Source organism: Chiloscyllium punctatum, chromosome 1 (assembly GCF_047496795.1).
Source record: "Chiloscyllium punctatum isolate Juve2018m chromosome 1, sChiPun1.3, whole genome shotgun sequence".
Classification (NCBI taxonomy): domain Eukaryota; kingdom Metazoa; phylum Chordata; class Chondrichthyes; order Orectolobiformes; family Hemiscylliidae; genus Chiloscyllium; species Chiloscyllium punctatum.
In genome coordinates, this window is record NC_092739.1 from 7,512,823 (window position 1) to 7,528,636 (window position 15,814).

Here is a 15,814-nt window from a genome sequence, read left to right on the forward strand (position 1 = left end):
AGATTTTGCTTTGAGAATGTGATTGAGCATGATATTGGTGCCCTGGGCTGTGCACTTCTGAATTTGGAGTTCAAATGCCAAGGATAGCACTAAACTAAATTGAATTAAAATTATTCCTTTTTTTTGAATAAATCCTTTAGATGGTTCAATGATCCTTCACACCTGGGATTTGGATTTCAATCTGTTACAGATTGTTAGGTTGAAAGTGATGTTTCCCAATCAACAAAATTCAAATTACTAATCTGCCATTTCTTAGTTTATCCTTACACCATTCTTTGAACAAAGACATAATATTTACAATTCTCCACTCCTCTGGCATGCTCCTGAGTCTAAAGATGACTTTAAAATTATTATCAGCACCTCTACTCCCATTTCTCTGTGTGCTTGGATGCATCTCATTTGGTCCTGCTGTTTTGTCAAATTTAGGCAGTGTCGATAGCCTATCCAAAATATCTCCACCTAGCAATTTTTTTTAATTTCCAGTGACCGAATTTCCCATCCTTGTTCATTATGACCTATGTAAGATTGATTTACTTAGCATCCGTCTTTCTAAGGATGTTTTGAATACCTCACCTCTGTTCTCTGCCCTATGTATAGCTTTCCCTTTTGGTCCTTAAGTGACTGCATTCCTCTTTTTCCACCCTGATCATTACTTTTGTGTCTAAAAAAAATTTGGGGATCCCCTTTAAAGTTGACTGCCAGTAAATATTCAGCCTGGAGTCCGGTTAACAGTGGTGTGCCACAAGGATCTGTTTGAGACTCCCTCTTTGCTAATTTTATTTGTTTCTTCACCTTCTGTCTTTTATATTCAGTCCAGTTCTTAATTAGCGTTTTATCTGACATCTGTAATAAACATTTTTTCTTCTTTATCATAATTTCTACCTCTTTTGTCATCCAGGAAGCTCTGGATTTGTACCTTTCCCTTTCAAGGGAATTTAATTTGACTGCAACTAAGCCATGTTTTTTTTAATGGTAGCCCATTCTTCAGCAAAGACTTCTCCTGCTGAACTTTGACCAATGTATTCAACCCAGATCTATTGTAGTCAGCTTACCAACAATTAATTTTTCTTACTCTGGAATGCTGATTATCCTTTTCCATTGTCACCTTCAATACTATGATACAACAACTATTATCTCTTAAATGTCCTACCACCGGCTACTTGGCTCACCTCATTCCCAAGAACCAGGTCTCACAGTACTTCCTTTCTGCCCTTTTCATCAATTATCTGCATACCGACTGGGATATTGGTAAGGTCCTGATTATAAATACAAACTTTTTTGCGCCCTTCTGTAATATCCATGCAAACTTGTTACACTATATCCTTATTATTAGTGGCCAAGAGCAGTACAATTGCACAAGTTTTGTTCTTTATCTCTATGTCTAACCAAATCAGATCTGTTGTTGACCCTTTTAGGACATCTTTCTCAAGCACTGCATTTCTCTCTCTAATCAATACCAACAACTTCTCTTCATTTTTTCCTAACTTTCCTGAACATCTTGTGAAAGAGATATTTAAAACCCTGTCCTGCCCTTACTTGAGCTTTCACTTTATCTTCCAACAGATCTTAACCCATTCTTATCAACTCTGTAGTCCAAAAAGGTCACTTGAGGTGGATGGACCACAATTTTCCCTTCTCAGGTGTATGCCCACCTGGTAGAAATGAGTAAGAATCATGTCCAAGTTCTCTAAGTGTTCCTCATCAGCTTTCATTTTATTAGTACATCATCTGGATAAATGATGATCTGGGATAGACCCTGTAAAATGTTCACTATTATTCACTGAAAACATTGCATAGGCTGACAATACCCCAAATGGCAGTCTCATATATTGATGCAAACCCTTATGGATATTAATTGTAACATCTGGGAATCCTCATCTAACCACAATTGCAAGTACGCATGGATCATGTCCAGCTTCGTGAAGGACAGCTCCCCTGTCAGCTTTGCATATAAATCCTCAATGCAAGGGATCAGGTATTTATCCATCTGGGAAAAGTGGTTTACCATTTGTTTAAAATCTCCAGAAAAGTGAACTGACCCTTCAAATTTCACTATCTGTATGACTGGTGCTGCCCATTCCCCAAGCTAGACTGGTTTGATGATTCTTTCGCTTTCCAGCCTTCTGATTTCTGCCTCTACTTTTACCCGTAAGGCAAATGGCACTGGGCAGGTCTTGCAGAATCTTAGAATTACTTCCTAGTCAACATGCAAGGTGCCCTTGGCTCCTTTGTTAGTCTCTAGACCTTCCTGAAAATCTTTGGGTATTTAAATAGGATTTAACTCGGGCAGTTTTCTAATCAAAAAATGTTGAGTCAATCTAGGCAAATCTTTCTCAACCAATTTCACCCCATCAAGCTTAAGCTTGAGCCTGAGCCTTTTACTACAATCAGACGTAACTGAATCAGCTACTTCTCATAAGAGACCAGAACCAAAATTGTGCCCTTAATCTGTAATGGTTCCTAGGTATAGGTTCTCAGTTTAGTTGAGGTCTTATGCAAACTTAAGGGTTGGAATCCAGAGCAAATTTTCTTAAATACTTGTTCTGTGATCACTGAAATGGCAACACTAGTATCGACCTCCATTAGAATTGGACAACCATTTAGCCAGATCGTTTATTTTGAGTGGTTCTGATTTGGATGTTGCTGAACAATTGAACTGATCCTAACCAAATGTTAGGTGGACTTTCCAGGGTGTACACTCTTCTGGTTATCAGTCAAAGAGTTCTGTTACTCAACTTGGGTCTAATGAGACTCTCTTGCTGTCTCAAGTCTGCATACTGGCAGCAACTACAATGGCTTGTCAGCCCGGATCATGAAGAAAATTTTAACTGTTTGGCTGCGGCTTAGCTTTGTTGCTGGGGGCTGACTTGGAATGCCTTTGTTCAGGATAAGTGCTGAGTGAGGCTATGCAATTGGCTTCATTCAGGTGGTGTTCCCCAAGCTCACTCCGATTGGCAAGGTATCCACTTTCATCAGACTACCCTGTGACTTACATGCTTTACTTGCTGCATTTTCCAATGATAAAACCAGTTGTAGAGCCTATTTGGTCCAACTGGGCTTCAGTTCGTAGGCGATTTTACAATTTTACATCATCAATCTTACATACCAAATAGTCTCTCAGCATCTCATGAAGAGTTAAACCATAGGCACATACCTCTGCCAGTTGTCTTATCCTAATCAAAAATCCTGATACGAATTCCCCTGGTTCTTGAATTGCTGAGGAAAACTGATAGCATCTCAGAATTGGAGGAAGCTTGGGCTATAATATACCTTAATTAAATCCATCAACTCTTGAAAGATTTTGTATTTAGGGCCTCAGGGAAAGTTAGGTTCTTAATAACGTCATCAATGGAGCTGAGTGAGATCAAATGGAGAGCAGTCTGGGAAGGGTTCTAAGTGTTTCAACTGAGGGGGAAACTGAAAGGTGATGTAAGAAGGAGGGCTGTGATTTGATTGGCTAATAAAGAATGTAAGTTAAAAAATGTGGCACTGGAAAAGCACAGCTGGTCAGGCAGCATCCGGTGAGCAGGAGATATGATGTTTCAAGCATAAGCTCTTAATTCCTGATGAAAGGCTTATGCTCAAAACATTGATTCTTCTGCTCCTCGGATGCTGCCTGACCAGCTATGCTTTTCCAGCACCACACTTTTTGACTCTGATCTGCACTCCTCAAATTCTCCTAATAAGGAGTCTGCAAAAATTGAATCTGTATTAAATGGAATCTTTGGTAAATTATTGGTTACAGCTTGTGTTCAGATTGGGAAAATATGCAGAGATATAAAAACAGTTTTTTAAAAAAGTAAGAAAACAGATTCAAAACTAATTAAATAAAATAAGAATGGAGGGTCAGGTGATGTGTTATTTCTGCATGATGTGAGAACTCGTGAATCCCATTGTGATTCCCAGTGACCATATCTATAGTAAATGTTGGCTGCTAAAGGAACTCTGGACCGGAGTTGTTGAACTGCAATCTGAGCTTCAAACATTACAACACATCAGGGAGGGGGAGAGTTACCTGGATCTGTGTTTCCTGGATGCATCCCTTAAACTAACTCAAATTCAGCCAGTGGTCAGGGACAGGAAGGTGTGGCTGTGAGTGAGGCAGATAGAATGATTCATGAGATAGAGTTGCAGGAGCCTCAGCTCCTGTCCTTGCCCAAGGTTCAAGAGTTTTGCTCTCTGTGTGGATGGGAATGGGGACTCCAGGGATGGCGAGCCAACTGACCACAGAACCATGGATTAGGGAGCCATTCAAGTGGGGGGAGAGATGAGAAATGTCATTGTAATTGGGGATAGTATAGTTAGGGACATAGACAGTCTTCTCTGTGACCACGATCAAGAGTCCCGAAGGTTGTGTTGCCTACTTGGTACTCGGGTTCAGGATATCTCATCTGTGCTGCAAAGGAACTTGGAGTGGGAGGGGAAAGATTCAGTGGTCGTGGTCCGTGTCGGTACCAATGACATTAATGAAACGAGGGCAGAGGTTCTGCTAAGGGAGTATGAACAGCTAGGAGCTAAGTTGAAAAACAGAACAAAAAGGTAATAATCTCTGGGGGGTTACTATCTGAGCCATGAGCTAATTGGCACAGGGTCAAAAAGATTAAGCAGGTAAATGCGTGGCTCAAAGACTGGTGTGGGAGAAATGGGTTTGAATTCATGGGATATTGGCACCAGTACCGAGAAGAAGGGACCTGTTCTGATTGGACAGTTTTCATCTGAATCATACTGGGACCAGAGTCCTAGAGAATCGCATAGCTAGGGCTGTAGACAGGGCTTTAAACTAAGGGGAGGGCTAGGGTTCAGCTATAAGGGAAACCCAAATTAAAGGAGGAAATAAGAGTGCAGGTTAACAATGTGGCAGATGGTTACTAGACCATAAAGGTGAGGTTCAGAACCAGTGAATATATTTATGCACTAAGGAATTATAAAAAAGTAGGGAAATTTACCAGTGGAACAAATTTAAAAGCTTTGTTTTTAAATGCATGAAGCATAAAGTGGATGGACAAATCACACAGATAGATGTAAATGGGTATGATATAATTGGGATTATGGAGACATAGCTGCAGGGTGACCAGGGATGGGAACTGAATGTCCAAAGGAAAAGGTGGTGGAGTGGCATTGCTGGTTAAAGAGGAGATTAACACTATTGTGAGAGAGGAGATTAGTTCTGACAATGGAGTCTGTATGGGTTGAGTTGAAAAATACTAAGGGGCAAAAAATATTAGGGGGTGTCATATATAGACCCCCAAACTGCAGTGCTAATGTTAGGAATGGCATTAAACAGGAAATTAGAGATGCATATGATGATAGAATATCGGTGATGATGGGTGATTTTAATCTGCATGTAGATTGTGTAAATTAAATTAGCCACAGTGTCATAGAGGAGGAATTCTTGGAGCGTATGCGGGATGGTTTCCTTGACTAACATGTGGAGGAACCAATTAGAGAAAAATCTTAGACTGGGTACTGTGTAATGATAAGGGAATCATTGCTAATCCAGCTGTCCAAGACCTCTATGGGGATAAGTGACATGATAGAATTTTTTATTAAGGTGGAGAGTGAGGTAGTTGATTCGGAGACTACGGTGCTGAATCTTAATAAAGGAAACTATGAAGATATGAGGCATGAGTTGGCCTTCATAGATTAGGGAGAGTTACTTAAAGGGATGACAGTGGATAGGCAATGGCAAACATTCAAGGAATACATGGGGGAACTGCAACAACTGTTTATTTCTGTCCGGCACAAAAACAAAATGAGTAAAAGGGCCAATCCATGGATTACAAAGGGAATTAGAGATAGTGTCTGATCCAAGGAAGAAGCATTCAGATAAGCCAGGGAAAAAAAAAATAGGTCTGAGGGTTGGGAGCAGTTTAAGATCCACTTAGAAACAAAAAAAAGCTGCAGATGCTGAAATCCAAGGTAGACCAGCAGGAAGTTGGAAGAACACAGCAAACCAGGCAGAATCGGGAGGTGGAGAAGTCATTTCAGGTGTAACCCTTCTTCAGGACTGGGGGCAGGTGACTGTCCACAGCAATTTAAAATTCAGTAAAGGAGGACCAAGAGATTGATTAAGAAGGGGAAAATACAGTACGAACATAAGCTTGCAGGGTTGACACTAAGAGTTTCTATAGGTACGTGAAGAAAAGGAGGTTAGTGAAAACAAATGTAGGTCCCCTAAAGACAGAAACCGGGGAATGTATAATAGGGGGCAACAAAATAGCTGAACAACTGAATATATAAGTTGGTTGTTCACAAAGAGGATGCAAATCAGATACCAGAAATGTTGGCGTATATACTATGTAGTGAGAGGGAAGAACTGAGGGTGATCAATATTAGTAGAGAAATGGTACTGGGAAAATTTAGGGGATTGAAGGCATTACATCCCCTGGGCCTGAAAATCTCCATCCCAGAGTACTTAAGGGAATAGTGAATGGATTGGTGGTCATCATCCAGGGTTCTACAGACTCTGGAAGAGTCCCTGCAGATTGGAGCAGAGCTAATGTCATTCCAATATTCAGAAAGGGAAGAAGAGAGAAACCAGAAAATTATAGACCAGTAAACCTAACATCAGTAGTGGGGAAAATTCTCTAGTCCATTATCAAGGACTTTATAGCAGACCATTTAGAAAGCAGTGGCAGGATCAGACAGAGTCAACATGGATTTATGAAGGGGAATCATGCTTGACAAATCTATTGGAATCTATGAAGATGTAACTTGTAGAGTTGACAAAGGGGAGCCAGTTGATGGGGTATATTTGGACTTTCAGAAAACATTTGACAAAGTCCCCAAGAGATTATTAGAGTCATAAAGATGTACAGCAAGGAAACAGACCCTTTGATCCAACTCGTCCATGCTGACCGGATATCCCAAACCAATCTAGTCCCACCTGCCAGCACCCAGCCCATATCCCTCCAAACCCTTCCTATTCATAAACCCATCCAGATGCTTTTTAAAAGTTGCAATTGTACCAGCCTCCACCATTTCCTTTGGCAGCCCATTCCACACACGCACCACCCTCTGCGTGAAAAAGTTGCCCCTTAGGTCTCCTTTATATCTTTCCCCTCTCAATCTAAATCTGTGCCATCTATAAAGATTATAGAATTGGGTAAGTGTGTTGAGATGGATAGAAAACTGGTTGGCAGTTGGAAAACAAAGAGTTGGAATGAATGCGTCCTTTTCAAATGCAGGCAGTGACTGGTAGGGTGCCATAGGGATTGGTGTTAGGACCCCAGGTATTCACAATATATATTTATGATTTTGATGAAGGAACAAAATGTAAGTCTTGAAGTTTGCAGGTGCTATCACGTTGGGTGGGAGGGTGAACTGTGTGGGTAGCTATTTGATTCTTGGCATTTCTGAAACTACCCCATTTCTCCACATTTTCTGGAAGTCGCTTGGGATAGATAAAATGTTCACTTTTAATAATCTGGCACTATTTGTGCCTGAGTTTTTTTTTTGTTCCACAGCACTGACAAGCACTTTTAATGACAGCTACCTATTCTACTTGCTATATTGGTCTATCGTATGTCATTTTTGGTTTGTACCTTGAGAATTGAATGCACCATGCTAATCTCCAGTGCAAAAGTTAGAATTGATCTGTGCTGATTTCCAACTAATGCTTCACTCATCATTTTAACTGGCTTTTGCTAGTGACAGGTCTTTTTTGGACTTTAACAAAGACTCATCAGTAATTTTGAGAATGACCCTGTTCCTGATAAATTCTGGCTTGAAGTTACCATTGTTGCATTTCTCCAACATAGAGATCATTAACTAAGCCATCTTTGGATTGTCAAATTCAATTATTTAAATGTTGCTCTTTCAAGGATGTTTTTAGTTCTGGCATTGAAGTAATTGGTAAAAATTTTTAGTATCTGTTATTTCTTTTGTTCTTTGGCAAGGAACATCAGCTCTAATCTTATTTGTGCCTTGAAATGTATTTACTTGTTCAGCCTCAGATTAAGTATTTAATTTGGAAACCTACTCTAGATCTCAGAAATTGTTTTCTCAAAGATGTCCAATACTGGCCATTCTCTGAATTTTTTTTTCCATTTTTGCGGCTACTTTCATGTGAAATGGGATAAAATGGTGGATTCTGCCTTTTCACTACTTCACTATATGAATTTTGTTGTTCACAGCTTTAATAAATGATTCCTGTTTTAATTATGGCTTTGCTGAATGATTCCAACATTGTTTAAAGAAACTATTCTTGCCTTAATTGCCGATTTTATACAAAATATCCCATGGTCACAATAAACTCTCCCAAAACCAGTTAGACCAGTTCTATTTAGGCTTTTAATCTGCCTGGTGCTTTTAACTGAATTACTGGTTTTGTGGCATCTGATATATAATTTTGGTCTAATAGTTATAGAGTCATAGAGATGTACAGCATGGAAATTGACCCTTCGGTCTAACCCGTCCATGCCGACCAGATTCATTTCTGCTTCTATAACCATGTCTCACTGTGCATGCCTGCTATTGGAAGTAACGTCTGACCTGAGGAAGAATTAATTTTTTAACATCTCACTTTTCCATTTACTCATGGGGTCTTGGGTGTCATTTACTATTGATCTCAAAATCAGGACTGCTCACACAGAAAAGCCTCGCAATGCTACTTGCTATCTGCTTTGAAGTTACTAATTCTCCTTTTGCAAGAATTTATGAACTTACTTGGTGCAGTGCGTTGATGAAGATTGCCACCAGTATCCTCATTAGTAAGAAATTATGTAGCTTGCTTTCTAGTGGTAGAGGTAATTCACTTTCTGGCCTCAGAGAAGAGTCTCTTATATTTAAAATGAAAAGCTCTTTGCATTTTAGCAACAAGTTACAGGTTTCAACAGTTAGATTGAATGTTACATGAACTTTGAGGATGTCCAGATTTTACAATTTCATTCATCTGCTCTGTTGATACAACAACACAGTAGTGGACCAACAGAAGTTCTTGCCTTCAGGTTTGTAAAATATATTTGCTGTCTCCTATATCTAGCTCCCTAAATGTCGATACAAGAATAAAAGCAGATGCTGGAAATCTGAAACAAACACAGAGAATGCTGGAGGAACTCTGGACAGGGAAGCGGAGTTATTGTTTTGAGTCCTGCCTGATTCTTCTGCAGAATGCCTAACAGTGTAGGAAGAAGGTCAATGTCCTTCTGCACTCTCCTAGTGCAAGGGGCTACCATCACCTCACATGGACTCCATCTCTGTTATTGCACCCATCAAGGCTCTACCACTCTCACCACTATATCTTCTAAACTTACTGCTAACGCCACCATCCCCAACACCACTAACCTAGCAGCCCACAATAAGATAGAATCATATCGATGGTGTGCTGCCTGACATTGAGCTCCTCACCACTTCTGTGGAGGGCACCCTGCCTCTGACCGCTCCAAGCGGCTGACTAAGTCCCCCGAATTGGTATTGGAAGCTGTCTTTATCTTCCTGTGCCAGCACGTGCCCCCCCCCTCCCCCTCCTCCCACACACACACTCTCTCACACACATATACAAAGGTTGTCTCTCTTGACTTTACTGAGGACTGCAGATGACCTTCCTGGCTTTCTGATGGCACTAAACACAAAGGCAATACAGCACTACTATTAGCCAGATTTTTCTGACTAAAGGAGGAAAGTACAAGAACTACTGGAACATTGCTCTGGTGCAATTGTAACAAGCTCTACATGCATACAACTTATAACAGCACTGGTGAATATAAGTGTACATAACAAGCTCTTATTTAAAATGTGGCAATAATACAGACTCAAAACAGCTTTTCAGAATAAGTAATACACAATCAGAATTTTGAGAAGAAATAGAAAAATGTACACTTTCCAGCTTAATACAAGTGCTGAGGTCACTATGCTATCAGGAATGACGAAACAGCAGTGACAGCAAACACAGAGGTGGAATAACTGACAGAAGTTTAGAAATACTATAATTCATGATACAATCTAAATATACATTAAAAAATTGAAAATATGTAGCATTTTATGCAACCAGCCAACTTCACTCTTGATCCTGCGCGGATGTCCAACTTTAACGTAGGAGTTTCACTAACTCCCAGAGAGCAACTGGTCCAGAAATGAACCATTGTCGACCAACTGGTAAAAAGGGAAACCAACAGAAGGTTTAATGGCCTTCCCCAACACATGGCATAGCTTGAAATGAAGAAACAGTCTATTGAAATTATCTGCGAGGATGTAAAAAGGAAGTTTCTTATAGCCAAGAAGAAACAAAAGCCGGCAAGTCAGAAGAAGCTCAATCAAATTTGATGTGGAGTGACTGAGGCTGTGGGGCTGTTTGCCAGTACTGCAGTGAAGAATAACATGACCATAACATCCAGAAGTTGACTGAGCGCATACACGTTGAGCACCTATAACGTTTTACAATTATGGTTGATTTCCTAATGCATGACAAGATTAATTATTCCAGCTTCCCTTCATGAAGACATAGTGGAAAGTATATACCAAGGACACTTAGGCATTCCCAGATGCACAGGCAGTGCTCAGTCAGTGGTATGATCCCCAGAGATTTCAAAAGAGAGTGAAGATCTCATATTTCATTGTGAAATAAGCAATTATACAGGATTGTCAAGTCTAGAAAAATCTCCTGTCAATATTGAAAGTAGATCAGAAGCTAAAACTCAGCAAAACGCATGGGAAGAAGTGAATATTGAAAACAAGAACCCATTTAAGACCATTTAGAAATTGTTTACTGATTATGTTCAGACAAGCAATGTCAATACAAAATTAGTGCTGGACAAGTAGCAGCCTTTAGTAATATGATTGAAAATCTGGATAAGTTTATTTCACTAGTTAGACAATCACAAAAGGTGACTGAAAACATCCAGCCTCACCAACAAATGAAAGGAGATAACCTGGATTTCATGGCAGCTCAACCATCATCCACTGATTCTGAATGTGGTCAAGAAGGTTGCTCTAAGCATCCAGAACACTGCAAAGAGAAGAGATTACCTCTTCTAATTAGGAAGAGATTTCCCAATCCAGAAATTAATGATTCTACAAGAAAGGTACTTATTTCAACAAGACAACTGTCACCCAACATGAGCGGTCACAAGATTAAAGGACCCCTATGAAGTTGTTGAGTAACTACCTGGGTTAGCAAAGAGTTCCTCTGCAAAGGAAATTCAGGAGGTTAAGGTAGTGGAAAAGGAAAAGGAATGATGCCCTCTGTGAAGTGTATGTGACAGCTAAAAAAAAAATCCTCAACTAGAGAATTTGGCCACAGTTCAGAACCAGATGAACAGTCCTCTGGCAAGACCCCAGCCTCCTTCTTAGTACCAAGCAAGTGTGTTCTGTGAAAGCTCTGACAATGTTCAGATGACTGTTGTGAAGTCAGTGACATGGAGATGGGGTAGTGGTAACTGTAATATAGTCATATACATAATTGGGAGAAAAAGACTTGGGGCTGAGATGTTGTATATGTTAATGATTCTGAAGGGGTTAATATTGATGTTACATTAATTCCATCCATTCTACTGATGTCACACCTGTGAGTGGAAACAAGGAGTTCTACAGCCCTCAGTAGCAGCAGCCGTATCTGTACCAACCCCTTTAATCCTGATTATTATGTCTTGTCAAATATAGTTACTTGTATTGCTAACATGCAACAAACCTTCTTGTTTTCTCAGAATAATGACACTTCTGTTGATGCTCTGCAGTGATGCTTCCTTTATGACTAATCATTTCATAGATGAAAACAAATATAGCACTACCCTTCTCCTACCTAATAACCTTTCGACTTATTGTACCTCTTCCCTCATACTGCATCAATTCTATCTGCTTCAACTGACGCAATAGCAAGTTCCATGTTCTGACCATTCTCTGTATAAAGACATTCCTCCTAAATTATTTAGTGTTTAGTAGCTAACTTATAGCTATGCTCATTGTTCTAGACTCACCATATTCACATCAACTAACCCCTTTATTATTTTATTGTCCCCTATCAAAGTCTCCACATCAAGTTCTCCTTTCAAACAGGAACAGCTCAGTCGCCTCATTATTTTTAATACAAGAATTTCCCTATGTAACTTCCAGACCTCTGTCTCTTCTGAGACTGGGCATCCCCAAGAAAACTTGGGGCCAGAATTGAATGGCCATTGGGTTGGGTTCTAGGCACAAAATCAGTCCCAGCTTTTGTTCCCTATTTCTAGTAGGAAAACCCTGCTGTTCAACTCTGAACAACTATAGGCTCGCTATCTCAAGGAAGTTGAACTAGAAATATATGAAAGGCTGGTATTTCATTCATCTGTACTGCTTTTTGTACCTGCAACGTGCACAAGTGCAGACAAATTGTTTTGCTTCTCCACAGCTCCTAGGTTTTCCTCATCTGGAAAACATTTTTTGTTCAGTAAAGAATAATCTCATATTTCAGTCATAGTTTTATCACACTAGTTCTAGCTCCATTTGTAATTTGTTGTATGCATGTACACTGTTAACTGTTTCCTAACTTAGTGTCACCTGCATGCTTGAATATAAAACCCTGAATTCCTTCAGCTAAGCTGTCAATGTATATGGTGAGTGGTCCCATTACAGATTCCTGAACTGCAACACTTGTCACCTCTGAGAAACCAATCAGAGAACATTTTCTTTTATCTGTGCTCTTTGTTTCCTATTTCTCATCCAATTACCAACACATGTCACAAGGTTACCTCCAATTCCACTCACTTTCATTTACGATAATCCCTTGTGCAGTTGGTGGTACTAGGGAAGCTAGAAAAAAAGGGATGGAAAATAATTGGGATTCTTCCACTGTGGAATTTCTGATCATTGTGTTTATTCATTGTCGGTATACGCTTAAGGACTGCCTCCCAAGTATCTATACACAGAATGTAACCTTCTGTCCAGCAAATTGAGTGCACTGGGAATATCTTTCAACCATCAAATCATATCAGATGTCTGTGAATGAAAGAAAGTTCAATGAAAGAAAGAGACAACTGTAGTTAATGGAGGAGAAACTTTTATTCTATGAATTTGTAATACAAAAATGAAACCAGCAGCAGATCTGAAGAACAGAAGACATGATTGAAAGATTAAAAAGTGGATAGGTGTAAAAGCTTATTCCAGCCAATGTTTAAGGAACCAGTTCTGACAAATCTACACTTCTGATGACAAAGTATCACAATTAGCTAAAATTTAATAGAATAATTTTTGATTGAGAATTTAGTATTCACTAGCTGAGTATGTTAGTACCTCCTTGATTCATTAACTGCACTGCATTCAGAAAGCTGTAACCATACTATTGTCATATGACTGGCATCAGTAACATCAGCGCACCAAGTGCCAAAGAGTATCATCAGTAGTGAATGAGTTATGTAGCAGAATTACAAATGCATTTGTAGCATGCAGAATAGTTTACCCAAAACTGTAAGGCAAGGACTATGTTATAACTGCTTATTTTAAAATTTGTAATGTGGTAAGTGCTGAAGAATAGCCAAAAAAAAGAACAAATTCATTTAGAAAATTAGTGCATTTCCCTTTCAGGCTTTGCAAATATAAATATGTTTATAAATTATCCCCAATAAATAAAACTCCAGTCTTTTTATTCACATTTGTTGAAACTGAACCTGGTTCCCAACATATACTGGTCACATTCTTCAATGACTTGAACAAAATAAACTTGGTCTGAAAGGCCTTTATTAGGAAGATGTTCGTAGTGATTAAGCTGCTTCCAGAAAGGGTTGAGGTATCTCTGGAATTCCTTGAGTGCCAAAAGCATATACTTTCACATTGCTAGAGTTTTTTGTTTCAAAATGCAAATGTACACACTTTGATTTACTATCATGAATAGTAATTATAGATAAAATGTTAATTATATTTAGTACTTCCCTTCAATTCCAGGGAAAAAAACAGTTTTAAATGTTAACTCAATAATGATTTTTAATTGGGCAAAGGCCAATATGCATGAATCTGTCAAGCCATGGGTCTAATACTCTAAGCTACGTGCATAACTGCATTACATCTGGGAATGAATCAGTCACTTAATTTATATGTGAGTTAATTAACTGCTGCACAGTTAAACATGTACCAATCTGTTCAAGTACACCAAGACATTGTGCAAGGAGTGCATTTAAACAACTTAACCTTCTGCAATGAATCCTATGGAAATGTAATTTACCACCTGCAATTTTGCTGTCAATATTTCCCTTATTTGATTGCCAGGCACATAACAGAAAAATTGAAAAGTACATTGCAATTTTAACCTCAGTGTGATTTAACAACCCATTTATGAAACCATCATTATTGATTTGCATATTTACACCTGTCTTCCTGCGGCGGCCAACTTGCTGTCTCAATATTGGGATCAAGTCAAAAGACAGTGGGGTCACAAGGGATGTTGGAAAGTTGATGCCCTTGTTTTAACTGCTCTCGTTTAGTCTGCACAGGTTGTGGGCAAAGATTTTTAGCTTGGAATTTGGCCTTATATCTGATAGAACTATTATAGTGACTAGAACCATTCAATTTAATGATGCCAAGAAGTTTTAAAGAATAGTACAGCATAATGGATGTAAGTAACCATGACAACCAGTATACTCATCAATGTTCCCTGCACAGTCCTGTAAACTCAATTTGCTCTTGGCAGGTCAGCAATGCTGACAGGGATTCTAGTTTCCAACTGCCCTCGAGAAACTGATGGGTTAGCTTCCTTCTTGACCCTGAGACCATGTGGTATAGATACACACGCAATGCTGTCACAGGGGGTGTGTTCCAATGACTTTGAACCAATGACAGTGAAGGAGCAGCAAAATAATTTTGAGTCAAGGTAGTATTTCTTGGAGGTGAATCCATCTGCTACCATGGTTTTTCTAGATGGCAGTGGTTGAGGTTTGAAACAGGTTGTCAAAGAAGGTTAATGAGTTGCTCCAGTGTGTCATGGAGTTGGTACACACTGCTATCACCATATGTTAGTTGTGGCGAATGTAAATGGTTACGGTAGTGGTATCAATTAAGTGGGCTGATTTGTCCTGTATTTTGTGAAGTGTCTTGAGTTTTTAAATTGGAATTACACTCATCCAGACAAATAAGAGTATTCCATCACACCACTGATTTGTGCCTTGTAGATGTTGGACAGGCTTTTGGGAGTCGGGTGAATTACTCCTCACAAAATTTCTAACCTCGCACTTACTTTTGCAGTCACAGTCTAGTTAAGTTTCTGGTTAAAAGTGTGGAATCACCAGTAATTATCCCTACCTCTGAGTTTATAATGTAGGAAAGTCATTGATGAAGCAACACAAAGTGATTAGGCCTACCACACTGTCCTATGGAACTCCTGCAGCTATATTTTGGAGTCAACCTGACAACCACAACCATCTCCTTTTGCACTAGGTACAATCATATGTAGTGGAGTGTCTTCCCCTGATTCCTATCAATTCCAGTTTTACTAGGGCTCCTGGATACCATGCTTTATTAAATGCTGCCTCAATGTCAGGGTTAGTGACATTCACCTCACCTTTTGACTAATGTGGACTTTCTGGAATGTAAATTGAATGTCAGTGAGCAGGTGAATGCTGTGAAAGTGCTGCTTAACTGGACTGTCAAAAACATGTTCTGTCACTTTGTTGATGTAGCTGGTCCAGCTTTTTGACAACACAATGCACCTGGATGATTTTTCACATTGTAAAGTAGATATCCGTGTTCTAGCAGTTCTGGAATAGCTTGGCTAGAGGCACGGTTAGTTCTGAAGTACGAATTTTTAATCCTACAGCTAAAATATTGTCAGGGCCAATGGCCTTTGTTGTGGTCAGTGGCTTGAACAGAATGACTAAGCCAAGAGGAGGTAATGCCAATTGTATGAACCATGCTT